The 20,500-nt window shown below is 46.7% G+C and overlaps 1 non-coding gene across 1 annotated transcript; it reads right to left on the reverse strand.

Annotated features, from left to right (window-relative positions):
- Positions 1-19,041: 19,041 nt before the first annotated feature.
- On the reverse strand, positions 19,042-19,115 carry TRNAN-GUU (transfer RNA asparagine (anticodon GUU)). The gene has a single exon. It is a non-coding gene; the product is annotated as a tRNA-Asn (tRNA).
- Between the last annotated feature and the right edge of the window lie 1,385 nt (positions 19,116-20,500).

Consider the following 20,500-nt stretch of genomic DNA (forward strand, 5'->3'; position numbering starts at 1 on the left):
TCAGTGATATGAAGAAGGTGCCCCCCCCCAGTACTGGTAACAATGTAACATCAGTGATATGAAGAAGGTGCCCCCCCCCCCCCAGTACTGGTAACAATGTAACATCAGTGATATGAAGAAGGTGCCCCCCAGTACTGGTAACAATGTAACATCAATGATATGATGGTGCCCCCCCTACTACTGGTAACAATGTAACATCAGTGATATTAAGAAGGTGCCCCCCACTACTGGTAACAATGTAACATCAGTGATATTAAGAAGGTGCCCCCCAGTACTGGTAACAATGTAACATCAGTGATATGAAGAAGGTGCCCCCCAGTACTGGTAACAATGTTGCGCTGCAGCTGCGGATCCGCGGTGGACATGTAAACACTGCAGCTTCGCGCAGACCCCGGGCACACGGCACGGCGCTATCCGGCTCTACCAGGGGGTGTGATGTCCTGTGGGCCGATCTCCAGTACTGGGTCCCCGGCTCTGGGTGTGGTCTGGGGGCGGGCTGCTGGATAAAGGTGTCGGAGCTGGGTTCCGGGAAGCGGTTATACGGGTAAGATACGGGGATCGTCTCGGTGGGTCGGTGCTGGGGATTGGGGTGCTGCAGATCGGCCGCTGGGGGGCAGTGTAAACGCTCCGGAGCGGCAGTTGTTGTGGGACTAGAAATGTCAGCAGTGCCCGGCGATGAGGACGCGATCCCGGCTATAGATGTCAATGCCGGAGATGTGGAGAAGGATGGCATTGTATCAGAGGGTCTGGCATTGTATCAGAGGGTCTGGCATTGTATCAGAGGGTCTGGGGGGTGCATGTGCTGCGTTTTTGGGGTGCTAAGCAGAGCCTGAAGCACATCAGAAATATAGGGTGCAGCTGGGACACAGGTGGTCGGCCGTTCGTTAAGCGGCCACAGCGCTCCGATACAACCAATTAGTAACATTCATACCAATAATCGCTGCTTTGTTTCTATTCGCTGAAATCTGGTCCTCGTTTAAGCGTTTCCGTCAGTCGACGGTCGTTATAGCTAATATTATATCATTTATTAACAATGGGTGGAGGATTTCCCGTGTGAGACGTTGCAAGCGTGCGGTCACGAGGGGTGTTTGCTACGGTTTTCATCAGAAAGATCTTTCCATTGGCCATTAATATCTGATCGGTGAGGGGAATATCGCTGAGACACCCACCCCCTATAATGACGGTGCACGTTCTCCCCCATTGCCATGTGATCAGCGGTTTCCTTTCTCCCATTTACTATTATTGAGGGTGCCCGTCCCTCCGTTGGGTAGACTGGAGACCCCCGCTCAGTATTCCAGTAATCAATGGCGGAACATTAGTCTAATCTGGTGTTAACCCTGTGGTCTTAGTCCAGACCGCCCCGTAAATCTCCCCATCATTTGTACAGGCTGCAGTAAACAGCACCGTGTTCTGCTGACTGCTCCTTCAGAGCAACCATAGGAAGTCTGAATGGATGATTTTTATAGGAATCACGTCCACATGTAATGGGAACAATTCCTGGATTCATATTATATCCGGGAATTACCCAAAATGCAATTCCCTAATAGAGGATCTGTCCCCGATCCACCACTCTATATCTGGGGCAACGATCAGACGCTCCAATAACAGTAACCAATTGAATTAAATAGTTCCCACTGAAGGAGCCCCCTTGGCTAATTGGCCTAGAGGATCACCTGACAGAACAGACCGCGTGTCTCCTTTAGGGCTCATGCACACAACCGTTTACGTTTGGCAGACCGCAAAATACAGACCCGAGTGGCTTTCGTGCGCTGTCCGTTTTCTTTGCAAGTCCATTTACTAAAATGGGCAAGACGGACCCCAAACACAGACAAGGACAGGATCTGTTCTATGATTTGTGAAATGGACACACGGATTCTCAAAAAAAATGTATATGTGTTCATTGCCCCATAGTAATGAATGGGTCAGTATGCTATCCGCCCAAAAAAACGGACAGGACACTGAAGAAAACTGCGGTCGTGTGCATGAGCCCTCAGGGTGAGGCCACACATAGTGATTGACATTCGTCTGATGTTCGAGAATATTCCAGAGGAAATGTGACAATTGTCTGATTGCTGGGGACCCCACTGCTGGGCCCCTGACCGTTCATAAGAACGGGGATCCCGGACTCCCAGTACGTTCTCACTGCTCGACCACCTCTCCGTTCCATTTCTTTCTCACTGGATGGGGGTGGGGGCAGTGAGGAGGATTTGGGGGTTCGGGACCCTCGTTCTTGCGATCCGGTGGATAGGTGATAATTGTCGATTCTAGGACGAACCCTTTTAACATCTGCAAAAAGTCACATTGCAAAACCGCATCACAGTAAAACGGAATAGTCTTGTGGTTTTTGGCCGCTACGTGTGGCCTCACCCTTATTACCCCCCTGCCAGTCCTACTAGGACTATAAATGGCATGTGATGGTAGAGGGGCCCTGGTACAGTGACGCCTCTGTGCTCGGACAATCAATGATGCCGATAATCTGCACATCTATGGTCATTACACAATTGTTGCCAACCGATAGAGATGTCTCATGACTAAAGACATGCACAACTTAGAGGTCGTCCCTGGCACTGCCATGGGGCCCACAGACGGGTTTTGAGTCCCATCACCGGGTTGCCTTAGCATTGAAGCACAGAAATGTAAGCAAACGAGGGGAGTGAGGGGTCCTATGTCGTCCTCCTCGCCTATAAGGAATGTGGGTGCACCAGCTCTGGGTACAGGGGCATGGTGGTGTGTGCCAGAGCCAGGAACGGGCCCATTTTGATTCTGCTGTGTGCCCCATGTCCTCTTTGCTTTACATCATCAGTTTTGGGCGGTTCGGCTGAATCTGTAAACAGACCTTCACTGAACGTTCAGCGTGATCCAGATGTGACACGAGATCCCGGTTGCAGAGACGGTAATGACGGCGTGTCTCTCGTGACGTCTCAATAGACTGTTCTGAGATTTCCTGGTGAACTTCTGCTCCACAAGGCAGGACCAGGGCTCCGGCTCTAATGACGGGATAACTGAATCATCCACTTTAGCGACTCCTCGAGCCGTCGTTGACTGGGGACAATGCTGATGCCTGTGTGATCCTACAGCCGCCGTGGAAACCGAGGGGATTGTACTATCCGGACATCACACGACTGCTCTCCTGTACGTGGATAGAACTGGGAAGCCACATAATCGAGGGGGGGGGGGGGTTTCCTGTATCTGAGTTGCTGTGGAAACCTTGCGACGAGACGTTTATATCTCTGATCTGTACGTCGGCTTTTTTTTGAGGGGGGGCTTCTCAGGACAAGGGGTTGTCTGGGTCGCCCCTGCGTCTTTGCATTTATCAGCATCGATAATGATGAACCCTTATTAGCTGGCACAATATATTTCCGGGGGGCCGTGAATCACGAGTCCTCTGTATGGATCCAAAAGAAGGAAGTAAATACAAAAAAGTCGACGTAATTCCGCAGGTAAAATCCGCACGTAATAGTGCGTTTTCTTTATGCGTTTTTAGGTGCGGTTTTTACATTTTAATGCTGCGGATGTTGGTTCTTTTTTTTTTTTATAAACTTGTCAGATACAATTCCGAGATGGAAACGCTAGATCCGAAACCGCAGGTCAATTTAGTTTTCTGAAAACTGCAGCGTGAAGATGGGATGACTTAAGATCTCATTTACTTTGCCGGTGCTGTATTACGCTGCGGATTTGCTGTAGGAAAATCTGCGCAGCAAATCTGCATGTAATAGGCATCGAGTGGCCTTAAAGAGAAAGTTCACCCATAAAATATGGTGTTCCGGGGCCATCGTATGGTCTTTTGGTCAGGGTACATTAGACTTTGGGGGTGTGGAGAAGTTCTGCTTTGAGGGGGGAGGGCACAGTGGCCATTTTTTGAGGGTACTGAGGTTTGCCCATCTTTATGCCATACTGTACACCTCAGGCTCCACTTCTCGGGGTGAAAACCAATCAGGTTGAAATTCAGATGTTGTTTCTATTTGAGGGACCGTTGGCCAGTCCCATAGGAATTGCTTAGGGGAGTCTCTTCAAAATGAGGGGGTTCAACCACGAAAGATCTACGGTCTACGGCCAGATTTAGTTGTTACCTCATGACTGGGTTACATAGTCTGGTTGAAAAAAGACAAATGTCCATCGAGTTCAACCAAGAGATGGTTGTGTTGGATCTTTAATTCCCACCTTAGACATTAATGGCGTAATAACGGGCTTAAACGTCTGATAGATGTGAGTCAGAGCACCGGGATCTTCACCTATCTCCAGAATGGGGGTCCCCGTCGGCTCCCGACAAAGAATGAATGGAGACCTTCCTGTGCATGTGCGCGACTCTCTCCATCCTGATCTTGGGGAGTTATGGAAACTCAACAAATGTGACTGACTGTTAACGTAACTGCCATAGAAGTGGACGGAGAGAGCCACCACTCCATTCATCCTCCATCTCACCGTTCATGATGGGGGTCGAGTGGGAGCTGCCAGACATCAAAGAGGGGGTTCTGCCTCTGTAAGAGAGTCTCCCGCTCCCGTGGACCTGGCGCCTCCATGTATTACGTGGACAGCCAATCATTTGAAGGTAACTCTACATCTCCCCTGTGTGGCTGGTCGTGGCTTCTCCCGGTGATAACCGCTGATTGCCGGGGGGGTAGAGGAGCTGATCGATGCCCCGACTTCTTTTTTTTTTTAAAGGGGTTGTCTTTGAGACAATCCTTTTAAATCCAGAATTTTATAATCCAGAAAGTTGGATAATCCGACAATTTCACATACCAGAAGACTAAACAATGAGAACAAATTGGCAAACTATTCTCATTAGCAGATTTTATTTTTCTGTATTGAAAAGTTACCAGGTTGCAATGTAAGATCAACTCCAACTTCCTGCAACCAATCGATAAACCAGAATCTTAATGATTAATGATATGGACGTTATGATAGGGGTGTTTTTTTCCTTAGAGTATTACATGTGGTCGGTATTGGGGAGGTCTGGTCTGGGATCTGTATTAGTTTGAGCTCTGGGGTTTGTATTTTTTTTAGGGGTCTAGTCTAGGGTCTGTATTTGTTTATGCAGTTTTGTATTTGTATTTGTTAAGGGGTCCGGTCGAGGGCCAGCTGTACATTTGGCTCCTCAATTTCGCATTAAAGGGCTTGTCTCAACAAAGGCGACCCCTTAAAAAAGGGAGCAGCTCTGTCTAGGTGATTGCTGGGAAAAGCCGTGGCCAGCTGGGAAAGGAAATGTAGTTTTACATGGCGGCGGTCTCGAGGCTGCCGGTACGGGAGCTGTTCTCCTTTCTGGCTCTTATAGTGCGGTCCTAAGCAGGGACCCCCTCCATGACATCCATATCCTAATAGAACATATGGACAGGGGTCGTCTTTATGAAATAAAACCTTTATATTCACACTGTAATAACAGGCACATACGCTGTACAGTCACACTGTAATAACAGGCACATACACTGTACAGTCACACTGTAACAGGCACATACACTGTACAGTCACACTGTAATAACAGGCACATACGCAGTACAATCACACTGTAATAACAGGCACATACTCTGTACAGTCACACTGTAATAACAGGCACATACTCTGTACAGTCACACTGTAATAGGCACATACTCTGTACAGTCACACTGTAATAGGCACATACTCTGTACAGTCACACTGTAATAACAGGCACATACTCTGTACAGTCACACTGTAATAACAGGCACATACTCTGTACAGTCACACTGTAATAACAGGCACATACACTGTACAGTCACACTGTAATAACAGGCACATACTCTGTACAGTCACACTGTAATAACAGGCACATACTCTGTACAGTCACACTGTAATAACAGGCACATACTCTGTACAGTCACACTGTAATAACAGGCACATACTCTGTACAGTCACACTGTAATAACAGGCACATACTCTGTACAGTCACACTGTAATAACAGGCACATACTCTGTACAGTCACACTGTAATAACAGGCACATACTCTGTACAGTCACACTGTAATAACAGGCACATACTCTGTACAGTCACACTGTAATAACAGGCACATACTCTGTACAGTCACACTGTAATAGGCACATACTCTGTACAGTCACACTGTAATAACAGGCACATACACTGTACAGTCACACTGTAATAACAGGCACATACGCTGTACAGTCACACTGTAATAACAGGCACATACACTGTACAGTCACACTGTAACAGGCACATACACTGTACAGTCACACTGTAATAACAGGCACATACGCAGTACAATCACACTGTAATAACAGGCACATACTCTGTACAGTCACACTGTAATAACAGGCACATACTCTGTACAGTCACACTGTAATAGGCACATACTCTGTACAGTCACACTGTAATAGGCACATACTCTGTACAGTCACACTGTAATAACAGGCACATACTCTGTACAGTCACACTGTAATAACAGGCACATACTCTGTACAGTCACACTGTAATAACAGGCACATACTCTGTACAGTCACACTGTAATAACAGGCACATACTCTGTACAGTCACACTGTAATAACAGGCACATACACTGTACAGTCACACTGTAATAACAGGCACATACTCTGTACAGTCACACTGTAATAACAGGCACATACGCAGTACAATCACACTGTAATAACAGGCACATACTCTGTACAGTCACACTGTAATAACAGGCACATACACTGTACAGTCACACTGTAATAGGCACATACTCTGTACAGTCACACTGTAATAGGCACATACTCTGTACAGTCACACTGTAATAACAGGCACATACTCTGTACAGTCACACTGTAATAACAGGCACATACTCTGTACAGTCACACTGTAATAACAGGCACATACTCTGTACAGTCACACTGTAATAACAGGCACATACTCTGTACAGTCACACTGTAATAACAGGCACATACTCTGTACAGTCACACTGTAATAACAGGCACATACTCTGTACAGTCACACTGTAATAACAGGCACATACACTGTACAGTCACACTGTAATAACAGGCACATACTCTGTACAGTCACACTGTAATAACAGGCACATACGCTGTACAGTCACACTGTAATAACAGGCACATACACTGTACAATCACACTGTAATAACAGGCACATACGCTGTACAATCACACTGTAATAACAGGCACATACACTGTACAATCACACTGTAATAACAGGCACATACACTGTACAGTCACACTGTAATAACAGGCACATATGCTGTACAATCACACTGTAATAACAGGCACATACGCTGTACAATCACACTGTAATAACAGGCACATACACTGTACAATCACACTGTAATAACAGGCACATACGCTGTACAGTCACACTAATAACAGGCACATACTCTGTACAGTCACACTGTAATAACAGGCACATACTCTGTACAGTCACACTGTAATAACAGGCACATACTCTGTACAGTCACACTGTAATAACAGGCACATACTCTGTACAGTCACACTGTAATAACAGGCACATACTCTGTACAGTCACACTGTAATAACAGGCACATACTCTGTACAGTCACACTGTAATAACAGGCACATACACTGTACAGTCACACTGTAATAACAGGCACATACTCTGTACAGTCACACTGTAATAACAGGCACATACTCTGTACAGTCACACTGTAATAACAGGCACATACACTGTACAGTCACACTGTAATAACAGGCACATACACTGTACAGTCACACTGTAATAACAGGCACATACTCTGTACAGTCACACTGTAATAACAGGCACATACTCTGTACAGTCACACTGTAACAGGCACATACACTGTACAGTCACACTGTAATAACAGGCACATACGCTGTACAGTCACACTGTAATAACAGGCACATACGCTGTACAGTCACACTGTAATAACAGGCACATACACTGTACAGTCACACTGTAATAACAGGCACATACGCTGTACAGTCACACTGTAATAACAGGCACATACTCTGTACAGTCACACCTGCACTGTAATAATGTATACTTTTATAGGGTGTTTCAGTATGGCAGCTCTGGGCCTCTGCTGTATGTGTGGTTTACGTGCGGAGCTTGATGTATGTTTGTGTATGTGTGTCACCCTCTCCCCACATAATCCCGGCTCTTTTAATCTATACAGTTTATAAGCTGTTTACGGCTCTGTGCACACTTGCGTTTTATATATCTGCCTGACTGTGTCTTTGCTGTAAATTACTGAATCGAGCAGGTAACAGACAATTGGGGAGGGGATGTATTAAAACGAGGAGTTGGCGTTAACATTTTACCTGCACTGACACATTATAATAAACTATCGGGAGAGGCGAGATGTGTGCTGCTGATGTATTTTGCTAAAAGAGGATCGTCTAGACTGGAAACAATTATAACAAACCCTCAGCTGTGAGGAGTAGTAGGTTAGGGCATTTTTTCAATCTTTAGATGTAAACAGAATGCATCAATTCACTGAAAGCAAACAGTCATTTTGAAATACTGAGAAACTGAAGCACGAAGTATATTAGAAAGTTTGAGAACTTTCCGGTGTACAGTGATTATCCTTTATTTCCATAATACTAGAAAACCATTTGTATTTAAATTTGTCACCATTTTCAAGATCTTTGCTTGCTGTCAGTAAATTGGAGCATTCTTTTTTTACATCCAGAGGTTAAGACTCCATAAAGACCCCCTGTAAGTTAAATACATATAAAAGCACACATCTCTTGTCCTTTCCTAGTTTGCTACAATGTATCAGTGCAGGTAAAATGTAGCAGCCGGGAGTCCAGACTGTTTAGCTCACAGAGGATTGTCTGGACTGGATACAATTGCCGCAAATCCTCATCTATGAGAAGTATTAGGTTTTCGTGGGGGTCTTAGCCTCTGTATGTAAACAATAATGTTGCCATTCACCCACAGCAAGCAGAGATCTTGAAAATGGTGAGAAATGGAAACACAAAATATATTAGAAAGTTGCAGAACTTTTGCGGTCATTTTGTTTCGGGGGGAGGCGCAGCCTAAATGCGGCTGTTCGGGCCATTTCAGCCCTGACTGTACTGGGAAGATTTATTTGGACAATCGAGAATCTCCACAAATTCCTCTAAGATAATAAAATATAAATACCCGGTCAATGTTAGACCTCTTCTTAACAATTCTATCCAGCCCTTTATGGTTTATATCTGTGTCTGAGAAAGCTGGGTGACAACCAATATGGCCGGCATTAGAGGTGACACAAAGACAGTCATCCAGCTTTCCCAGCAACCCGAATGTGTGTGCTGCTTGTGGTTTTAATCTACATACTTGAATGTCTAAATCTGCCTAGTTATGTGGCAATACAGAAACGGTGGAGTTATCACTGCACGACTAGGTAGGTCTGTCATTCAGGATTCTGGAAAAGCTGGGTGACAACCTCCGTGTGACCTGTAATGGCAACTATATTGGTTACCACCCTGCTTTCCCAGCATCCTGACATCAAATCTGCCTACTTAGGCAGCAAAATAGAACCAAAGGGAAGAGGAGATGTAGCATTGCATGACTAGTTTTGCCATTTAGGAGTTTAGGAAAGCTGGGTAATAGCCTCGTGGGAGCTTTAATAGCGCCATATTGGTGATCACCCAGTTTTGTTAGCATCCTGACCTGCTCCGTTACAAAGTAAAGCAGAAGCGGATGATGTATCACTGCATGAGTAGACAGGTTTACCATTCAGGAATCTGGGAAAGCTGGGTGTCAATATATGTGGGAGCTGTAATGGCGGTTATATAGGTTGCCACCCAGTTTTTCCAGCATCCTAAACACCAAATCAGAAATACAGAAGCACGGGCTGCATCAATACATGACTAGGTTTGCCATTAAGGAGTCTGGGAAAGCTGGGCGACAACCTCTGTGACATCTGCAGTGGCTGCCATGCTGCTTAGTCACCCAGCTTTCCCAGAAACACAAATGACTATGAAACGCCTGAGCACAGCGGGTCTTTACAGGGGAGGACGGATTATTTTTCACTGGTGCTTTTTCTTTATTTTAGGGGGAGACGTCTCGTCCGTGCGGCTGGTGAGTTCTCAATCCCCCCTCCACCGTTCCTCAGGACGACTCGCGTATGGTAAGTTGTGTCAGCCGTATGTAGAAGCTGGGGGGGGGGGGGGGGGGGATGTGAGAGTTTGGGAAGATGTAACCAGCAGCGTTTCTGGTGCACTGTGCGGGTACAAGGTATTGTAGGACGCTGAGGATTGCTATAGATTTGCTGGCGAGCTGTGTAACGTATTAAGGCGATCGCTGCCGCCGCCGACAGTTCCATGTTGGTTCTTGCACGCAGCAGATTGTCTAATAGGAAGAGGGATTGTCATGTCACATAAGAGGGGTGGGGGTGGGGGGAGTGTTGGTCACAAAGGAGGGTCTATACTTGTCTGTGCGCTGCAGTCTATGCAAGCGACCCGGCACGCATCCCATTTATTAGGAATAAACCCTTCTCTCGTAATCACCACTTAGGCGCAGAGAATTTCAGATGACGCCCTAACACACCCAGGCCTGTCCGATCCCTCGGCGAGTCCTCGGTGTTTGCAGTTAATACTCGGCCTGCGATGGCCTCGGGATTAACCCTTTCCCAGCAAGGGAGCAATGCAGGTTATTAATAAGCATGAAGCCTGCCCTGTATTGCAAAACACATGGGCCGGGTACCGTCATGATCGCCGAGACCTTTGTAGAGGGGGCACACCTGTAAAGAGAGGGACGCTGGGACGTGTAGTGCTACGGATTACATAAGACTTCGGTTGAAGGACATGGGAGAGTATTGGAACATGGGGGGATGGGCTTACTACGTTATCCTAAGGATGGAGTCAATTATACTATTGGTCATAGACATAACGATGATTGGTAAATCCAATCCGACTGTTTCCGATGAACCGCACGCTTCATTGATGATGTAATGAATCCTAAAAGAAAAAAATCCAGAAAAAAAGGCCCAGAAAAAATCGTGTTAGAAAAACAGTCAAAGGAGAAGCTCCAGGAACATTTCCTAAAACGGCTGAAGAAACAAAAAAACAGGCCGTGACCCCCACATATATCCAACGAGACGTCACTGCGGTGGGTTCTGACTTCTCAGATTGTAATTAGGGGCAACGACCAACAATCACATCCAATATATTTTCCTAATGGTCCAGGGAAATTCATTTGATCAAATCCGATCGCTTTGGTCCCTTAGATTATTGTCGCCACAAAGCCCTAGTTTTAGGCCTCATATATATTGTTTGGAGCGGTAATACGGTGCCCGTAGACTTCCATGGGGTCTGACTGTACCTCATCCGCCTCCAATTTCACGCCGTATTAATCAAACTTAAAAAAAATATGGCACCAGGTATCACTGGCCGCAATATTACGGGGCTATTCTCTAATGGAAATATTGCTTCTTGGGGAAAACCGCTCTGTAATTCGGCGGCACAGCCATGTTCATGAGGCATTAAAGTGGCCATGCATATGAGTTGAAGTTGATCAAATCTGCTGATTTCGGAGGGACCGGCCGACCATCTCATGTGTATGGAGGTTTTACGACTCTCAACGTGCCCGATCCTTTGTTCTCAGGGGAAATAAGCTGTCGCCAGGGGCTTATTCCATTCTCCCCATTGAGAACTCACAAAAGCTCAGCCGAGCTGAGTGTGCACGTGTATGGGCGGTCGGGAGGAGGAATAGCTGTCGGCCATACTTTTCAGACTATAACTATCTAAGACCTATGGCCACCTTAAACACGGGCAGATGATCGGCTGAATGATCGCCCTTACAAACCGATCCTACAACTCCCCGTTTCCTGTCTAAACAGGGCAGCGATCAGCCGACAAACGGGCAAACACTCGTTTGTCGCCTGATTAGATCGGCGAAAAAAAGGGAATGTGCTTCTGACAAGTAGCAAACTGCCTAGGGACCGAACGATCTTATTAACAATCTTCGTCCCCGTACTCCTGATCATCACTCCATATAAATGGATCAAATGAACGGCGATCGTCTTGCTGTTATCGCCGATCGGCACTCGTTACCAGGCAGATTATTTGTCCGTATAAAATGACTCTAAGAAACAGCGGGTTTACAAGTGCCTGATCTGACGTCGGGTGTGGAGATACGCGAGTGCACGCTGGACAGTACAGTTGCCAAGGCAACTGCAGGACGCCCGGAGATTATTGTGCACAGGTCCTATTCTAATTAAAAGGACCCGTGTACGATATTCTTTGGTCGGACTCGGCAACTGTACCGCCCGGCATGCGTATTTCCACGCCTGATGTCAGATCAGGCGGAAGATCGTAATTGGAGAAACACTTTAAAGTGACATCCGATAATCCAGAAAGTTTAATAATCTGGCGTTTGTTTCCAGCACAGACATGCACGGTCTAATAATTTATCAGATTAAAAAACAAAGTGATAGCATCAGATCCAGGAATCCCTAAGGCTGAATCCACACATTGCGTATTACGTGCGGATTTGGCGCGCGGATTTTCATCCGGCAAATCCGCGGGGTGATACGGTATCAATATAGTCAATGAGATTCCAGGAAACTCAATGGAAATTGACCTGCAGTACCTATTTTAAAATCCGCAGCATGTCAATTTATCTTACGTTTCCGCTTGCGAATTGTATCTGCCTAGTGCTGTGGAAAATCGCACCAAAACCGCAGCTTGAAAACGCAATGATTTACGCAGCAAGACGTAAAAACCGTATAGAAAAAACTTGCGAACTGGTGTGGTTTTTACCTACGAATTTCCTGCGTATTGCTGCGATTTTGGTGCGTACTTTCCGCAGGAAAATACGCAAGATAGGCATGTAGCTATCAAAGAGATTGCAGACAGTTCCCGATATAGAAGTTTGATTGATAGGATACAATGTATTGATCTCCCTTTCCTCAGTCATTAGAATGTGTTCTGTGGTAGTAACTTTGTCTTAATACTGGTCGGGGTTTGTTCCTAAAGGAGCAATTCTAGGACGTGGTCGCGGTTTTTACGTGCAGTTTCCATGATCAAGGGGGGAAAAAAACACAACCTGACCTATTGGACATTATAAGAAACCTGCAGCATGTCTTAAAAAAATGATGATTAAAAGGGATTGTCTGGTTTGAAAAATCAATTTTTAATCACCCTATTAGGGAGTTAATAGAGGGGTGTTCGCTGTTCAGGATCCTCACCCCTTGAGTGGAGAGCGGTTACATAGAGCGTCCCTCTCTCTCTCTCTGGAGGACCTGCCCTGTATTACACAGACAACACATTGATATAAATGGACACCGTGCAATGCTTCATTTCACCTGTGGTGGCGCTGCAGGGAAATTGAACACTTATTGCCAGGTTTCCCCACAGATCACAACTGATCACTGGGGGTCCCAGCAAGGGGACACTCTGTGACACCTTATTGTCAAGGAACCTTTCTAACAAATATGAGTGTTCAAAGTGGAGAACCCCTATAAAGGGTATTCCCAGAATTTACATTTATCACCTATTTACAAGATAGGTGATAAGTGTCTTCTGCTGGGTTCCCCACCTATGACTAGAACAGGGGTCCTGAACCCCCGTTCCTCCTCACTTCACCCACCGCAGTCGGGAGGACTTTGAATTGAGCGGCAGTCGAGCATTTGTGGTGCTGCTCCATTCAATGTCTATGGGACTGACAGGAGCAGCTGAGTACAGCGCTCGGCTGTTACCGTCAGTCCCATAGACATTGCAGACATTGAATGGAGCAGCAGGGCGTATACTCTTACTCCTCTCCATTCAAGTTCCTTCTCACTGCCGGGGGTGGAGTGAAAAGGAATGGGGGGCTTGGGACACCTTTTTAGTGATTGGTGGTAGTCCTAGTGGTGGGGCCCCCGGTGACCAAACATTTGAAGGGGTTATCAAGGCACGGACAACTGATGACCTATCCACAGGATAGGTTATCAGTATATGATCGTGGGGGTCCAACACCCGGACCCCGCACCAATCAACTGCTCCGGGTGCGCGATGTTATGCAGGGTATGCAGTATTCGGAACCAGAAGCAGATGGCTCCGGTCACAGTATAGCGGCCGTGCTGCAGAGCAGCAACTCTGCACCTATTCACTTGGATATACTGTGCCATCTGCTTCCGGTTCCGAATACTGCATAATACTGGTGCCCGGAGTCAGCCGGAGCAGCTGATCAATTTGGAGTCCATGTGTCGGACCCCCATAGATCATATACTGATGATAGGTCATCAGTTGTCCGTGCCTGGACAACCCCTTTAAATGTCTTTTTTGGGAATAGCCCGCTAAATACAGCAGTGCGGGAATAAGACTTTATCAAATCTGGTTTACTTGAATAGTAACTCTTGTTGCTGTCATTTTCTAAGAGAGAAAAACATGAGCTGGTTGTAGCGAGTGGATACGGCCTTATGGATGATACTATCCCCTCCACCTCCAGCGCTGACCTCATCTGTCAGGAGACATCAGCCGGCCGCGCCATCGTGGTTCAGCCATGATTGCCGGAATGATCCGCTGCGGACTGATCGCTCTCCCCGATGATATTGATGAACTTGTGTCTATAGGGACGTCGCTGTGTTAGGGATCTCTGATGTTCTTCTTTTCTTTTTAGGGTGACACAGTTCAAACTTTTCATCAGTCCTTATTCTCGGAACTGGAAAGGGGTGAAGCTTTGAGCAGAGCTCAGACATTGCCGGGTGAGTCGGGGGCACGGTCCCAAGTTTACATTTATTTACAAATGATACGTTAAAATGATCACGACCCTGAGACAAAACCCGTGGATATATGTGAAGGACGATGATATGGACGGCGTTTGAGAAAATGATTACAGCGTCATCATTGCATCATAAAACGTACTTATATAATTTTTGTTTCAATTCCTCACCTTTTTCAAGATCTCTGCTTGCTGTCAGTACATGATAACATGCTTTTTTACATTCAGAGGCTGATTTATATGATTCTGGATTCCGTGCCTAAATCTGGACAGAATGTGCAGCAACTCGGCCGGCAATGCATGAAACAATCTGCACGGAATTATTGCCCCGCCGCGGATGTTATCATCAGAATCCTGTTCATTATTCATTCGGTTCCCACTTGAAAAGCTGCGGATTAGCTCGGTTGAGCTTCAATAGAGCTAATGCGTGTACGAATCTGCATGCATATCCGCAACAGAAACCCACCTTTCTACCGCGAATTTCCCTGAAAATCCACAGTAGATTTGTTTGTTGCAGATGTTGACGGTGTGAACGCAGCCTAATGCTCCTCACAGCTGGGGGTTTACCAGCTAAACAATTATGTGAGCTAAACAGTCCGGACTCAAGTTACCTGCACTGATACATTGTAGCAAACTATCAGGGCAGGAGAAAGGCTTGTGCTGCTGATCTGTTACACACGGAGAGGATTGTCTAGGCTGGATACAATTGATAACCTCAGTAGGAGTAGTAGTATTAGGTATGTACAAGTGTTTAGCGTCTGGATGCAAAATATAATGTTTATATTCACTGACAGAAAGCAGAGATCTTGAAAATGGTGACAAATTTAAACTCAAAGTATATTAGAAAGTTGTGGTACTTTTCAATATACATTGATTAAACTTTATTTGCGGGAAAAAAAGACAGAAAACCCCCTTCAAAAACATAAGTAATGAAATGAGGACGCTTACCTATAGACATGTACTAAGTGTTGCCCTGACGCCCTATGTCAATAATATGGCGCAAGTGATGATTGGGGTGTTTATAGATCCTGATCACTTTTATGGGCTGGGGTTTTCGTGCTTATAGGAACATATATAGGGGGGGGGGGGCTAAGCAAACAGATCAATGCTAGGGGTCCTCACCCACCTCTGCCCCATAATAGAATTGCGGCCTGTTTGTCCCTGTCCTTCCTTGATGGCTCCTGCAGTAGAGAAGGGCAGCATGACCCACAGCTCCGTCCCGTGTTTGCTAATGTTGTGGTGGTGCTGGCGGTGCTCAGGGCAGGTTCACGCCACCCATGGGGAATGAGGAGGGGGCTTGTCTGAACTGCCCCTCCCCCCTCTGCGTGTGCGCTGTCTGTATGGTACATGAGCATGAGGAACATTTGCCTCATAGAAAATAATGCAAATAATATCTATATACACGTGATTATCTATATAGTCATGACATCACCCCATAAAGCTATTGCTGCCTATGAACCGGAATAAAATATTTGCTGCTTTGCCGGATGTAAAAATAAATAAAACGAGTCTATAGACCCTATAGTGTACTGTCCCTTTAAGCAGGTCTGAACATGCAGTTTGCGTTTTGCTGTTGGGGTGCCTGCGGAGCTTCAGAGCTTTATCACCAATCATCACCGTCTGCGATCAGGAAAGGGGAGCTGTCGAGCCGCGCTAAAGAGCGGATACGCGAGGATACGCCGTAAAATCACGATGTCATCCGTCCTTTCTCATTTGCCCGTTCCTGTGCCGCCCCAACGGTTCGTGGCCTAAGAACGGGGACTTGCGTGTATGGCCAGTCAATCATTCTTCATTGCCTTCTGTAGAGAACTGACCCATCTTAAAGGGCTGGTGTCGTTTAGAAAACCCCTATTCGTGCATTGTCAGATGATGGAGTGGGGAGGTCTTTGGTCAGCACCCCCTTTATTAGGTAGAACAGAGGGCCGATGCCAAGAGAAGCTCAATGGACCCAGTGTGCCCATTGAAATGAGTGGGTGACCTGTTGATCTTAATGGGATGTAGTGTAATGCGACTCCGCTCCGGTTTACACCACTAATAATAGCTGATCACTGGGGGGCCCCTATGGGATCAGCACGTTGTGGGGTCACCTAGCAAAAGCAACAAGCTGCATGATGGCTTATTGTGACCAGACCAAGGGACAGATGGGACCCGGATGTACCTGACCCGGTGACAACTCATGTCGCAACCTGTTTGTCCAGATATTTCCCATTACTGCGCAGTCCACGTGGTTCATCTCATTCAATGCTTTCCAAAGCTGCATTGGTTCAGTGCGTTCCTGCCGTATCGTTCACCTGTATACAGTATTCTGTGCGTCTACAGTACCAAAATCCCTGCAGACTTCTCATAGCTGAAGGTTTGCTGCAATTGTATCGTCTAGATAATCCTCTGTGAGCTAAGCTCTCCTGTCCTGATGTTCCCAGTCATTGACAGCAAGTAGAGCTTTTGAAAACGGTGAGGAATTGAAGCAGAAAATATATTAGCAAGTTTCACCCTGAGATTATACTTTAGGTCCTGCACTCCCTAGAGACTATATATATGATAGTCATAGATGGGATCTAAGGGTCCGTGTAGCAAATTTAAAGGGGTTCTGCAGTGTTGCTGCTTTTAGCTGCGCTCCCCCGGTCCTGGCCTCCATGTAACTGCAGCGCTGCACTAATGACCATGCTGGAATGGACAATCCGAAACAGGGGTCATCCCTAATGCAAAAGCGAGGCTGGAAGCTGCAATAACAAAGAACCCCGTTAACCCCTTATTGGCACAAAGCTTTGAACGTGGAGCTGCTCTGACCACACTCGTTCATTTCTCTCTGCACAGCCGATGTCGGGTGCCATCTTGGTGCTTCAGCTTGTTCGAGGGGGCAAAGGGACCCTAGTTACTACGAACAATCTTTCGTCTCCCAGTCGGGGGATAAAGGGGTGACTTTGTGGCTGCAGATGCAAAGCATTAGCTTCTTTTTATTAGGGCATGTTATAAAATAAACGGGACCTGTCCCTTTTCATATCCGCACAAGTGTCGTTCTCTAAAAAGTGGAGTCTTCCCGGCTTCTTGTCTTTGAAGTCATCTAACCTTCTCCCCTCACGCATCCGACGTCTCCCTGTAGATTGTAAGCTCTCGGGATCGGAGCCCTCTTTGTTTCATTAGGCGCAGCATCTGTTCCCCGCGCATTGCTGCATCAAACACCGGCCCGTTATAAATTCTGTATGATAATGATAATAGGTCGGAGTCTCCCGGGCATTGTGGTGCGGCTCTACAGCTCCCACAGTCATCACGCGGCTGAAGACTGCAGGAGACGTAATACACACCGACAGGATGGAGTATTTATAAGAGGCATTGTATCTGTGAATGTGTTCCTATGAATCCCGTCATACATATTCATTACTTTTTCAGCACTGCTCAGACCCGTGCTCCGGGATCCTTTTGATTCTGCATTAAAGAGAAACAATACTCAGCTCCGGGTGGAGTACGGAAAACGACCAGCTTGAAATCAGGTAAAATGATACCCGCTGGATGTGTGAACTCTGCGGAGTATCGAGGTTCCTATGGGCACCGCATTCTGCCCGCGTCAGTATCTTCAGTATATCATACTATTACTCCCTGCTCCTTCCACTATTTAAAGGGGTTGTCCAGGCTTAGAAGACACGGCTGCTTGCTTCCAAAAACAGCGTCACACCTGTCCACCTGTCTTTTCGATGCATTCCTATTTGCTCAACTGTTGGGCATCAGCGTACATCCGAAGTCGCCACCTTGCTGACCTGGATGTCTACCAATCTGCCATGTTAGCAGGAAAACTCCCGATAGTCCTTGTGCCCTCGATGATAAAAACCATAAGGCCAAAGTGACATGTTATATAGCCGCATTGGCCAATGGCTGCATTGCTATGGACATTGGACGATGTGGACACATGACTATGTGACGTCACCATTGGACATGACGTCAGCCTGGATGATGCGGTACTACAGCCATTAGATAATGTCATCATGTGACTGTCACATGACCTTTCAACATGACGTCAGCCTGGATAAGGTCATGTGACTATGTCACATGACTGATGGACGAGACGTCAGCCTTGATCACCCACATATCACCGAACCTGAATTGTTTACACATGGTCGCGGTTTTTCTGGACCTGTTGTTCAGTTTACTACTTTTGTTGTTACTTGTACATTGCCATTAGTAGTTTTATACTTCTGGACAACCCCTTTAAATTTCCAAGGCAACTCAATTTCCACTAATCAATCAGTCCTGTACATGTAATTACAGTACAACCAGTATCCGCAACCCGCAGCCACTCATTAGATGTAAAGCGTTATCTGAAACAAGTTGTTTTTCACGATTACTAAACATTCCGTGTTCCATGTATTTTGCAACTTTGTAATTTTCTTCAAGCTAATGAGGCAATAAAATAAAAAAGATCCCGTCCCTGGGTGGGCTTGAACCACCAACCTTTCGGTTAACAGCCGAACGCGCTAACCAATTGCGCCACAGAGACACGATGGTGTCCCCTGGGTGTCACTAAACACAAGGGGTTAAACACCCAAATAATATTCCTTCATAAATATATATATATATATATACTATAATGGTGTTAAAGGGGAACCTCTTCCCGGGACAAGTTTCCTTTAGATAGGGTTTTCCTTATTAGTCCCCGTCACGTCTGAACTATTGGATAGGGGCTTATGTAACAAGCTTTTTACTGTGGGGGGGGGGGGGCATTATACTTTTCTATGGGGCAATTTTTGTTATGATGGGGTGGGCACCGAAAGAAAATTTTTCACAGGCCGGCCCTAGGTAGAACCTATCCCCTAGAACAAGCTCACAATCAGGTGCTGGAGAGATTCTGCCATACAGCCCCCCCCCACCCTCTCTTGTAGACAGTGCCCCCCCTCCCCTTTGTAGATTGTGCCATACAGCCCCCACCTCCACCTTAAAAACGGTGCCATACAGCTCCCACCTCCCCTCTGTAGATTCTGCCATACAGCCCCCCACCTCTCCCTTGTAGACTGTGCCCCCCACCTCCCCCTTGTAGACCGTGCCATACAGCCCCCACCTCCCCTTTGTAGATTTTGCCATACAGCCCCCCACCTCTCCCTTGTAGACAGTGCCCCCCACCTCCCCCTTGTAAACAGTGTCATACAGCCCCCCACCTCCCCTTTGTAGCTAGTGCCATACAGTCCCCCAAACAAATAAAACAAAAAATTGTACTCACCTAGGTCCCGATCCACAACGCTGACAGGTTCCTTGCATAGGCCGGCATGATCCAGTGGCGTCATCACGTCCCTGTTCCTGCGCATGATAGGCTGCAGGAGATACCTCCCTGCTCTGTCATTGGATTCAATGGTATCTGTGTCCTAGGAACGCAGATACTATTGAGTGTAGCTTCGCAACCACTGTAGCAGACAGAGCGGCGCCCTCATGCCCAGTGGCGCCGCTAGCAGCCGCTATGGCAGCAACAGTGGTAGTTACGCCTCTGGGCAGAGAAGGAGCTCCCGGGCGGAAAGGCAGCTGCTGAGTCGCCGGGCCCGGGCGCTTCCCAAGTAGGGGGAAGGGAGCCTGCGCAGCGCCCCCTTCCACCTGCTGGAGTGATGAGCCCTGTGCAATGGCACAGGTCGCACACCCCAAAGGCCGGCTCTGGTTCTACCTCAACATCTAAATATAGAAATATCATCATTGGTTACAAAAATATTTATAATCTGAATGATACAAATAGAAGTAGCCGGAACCGCAGCTATAATGTCTCCGAATGCAAACACATAAATGTGACGCTGGCAACCTTTACATTAAAGGGGTATTCCCATCCTATAATGTGATGGCAAGTCTCTAGGATATAGCATCACGATGATCTGTGAGGGTCTGACCTCTGGGAGCCCCTCTGAG

Source organism: Rhinoderma darwinii, chromosome 8, assembly GCF_050947455.1.
Source record: "Rhinoderma darwinii isolate aRhiDar2 chromosome 8, aRhiDar2.hap1, whole genome shotgun sequence".
Taxonomy (NCBI): domain Eukaryota; kingdom Metazoa; phylum Chordata; class Amphibia; order Anura; family Rhinodermatidae; genus Rhinoderma; species Rhinoderma darwinii.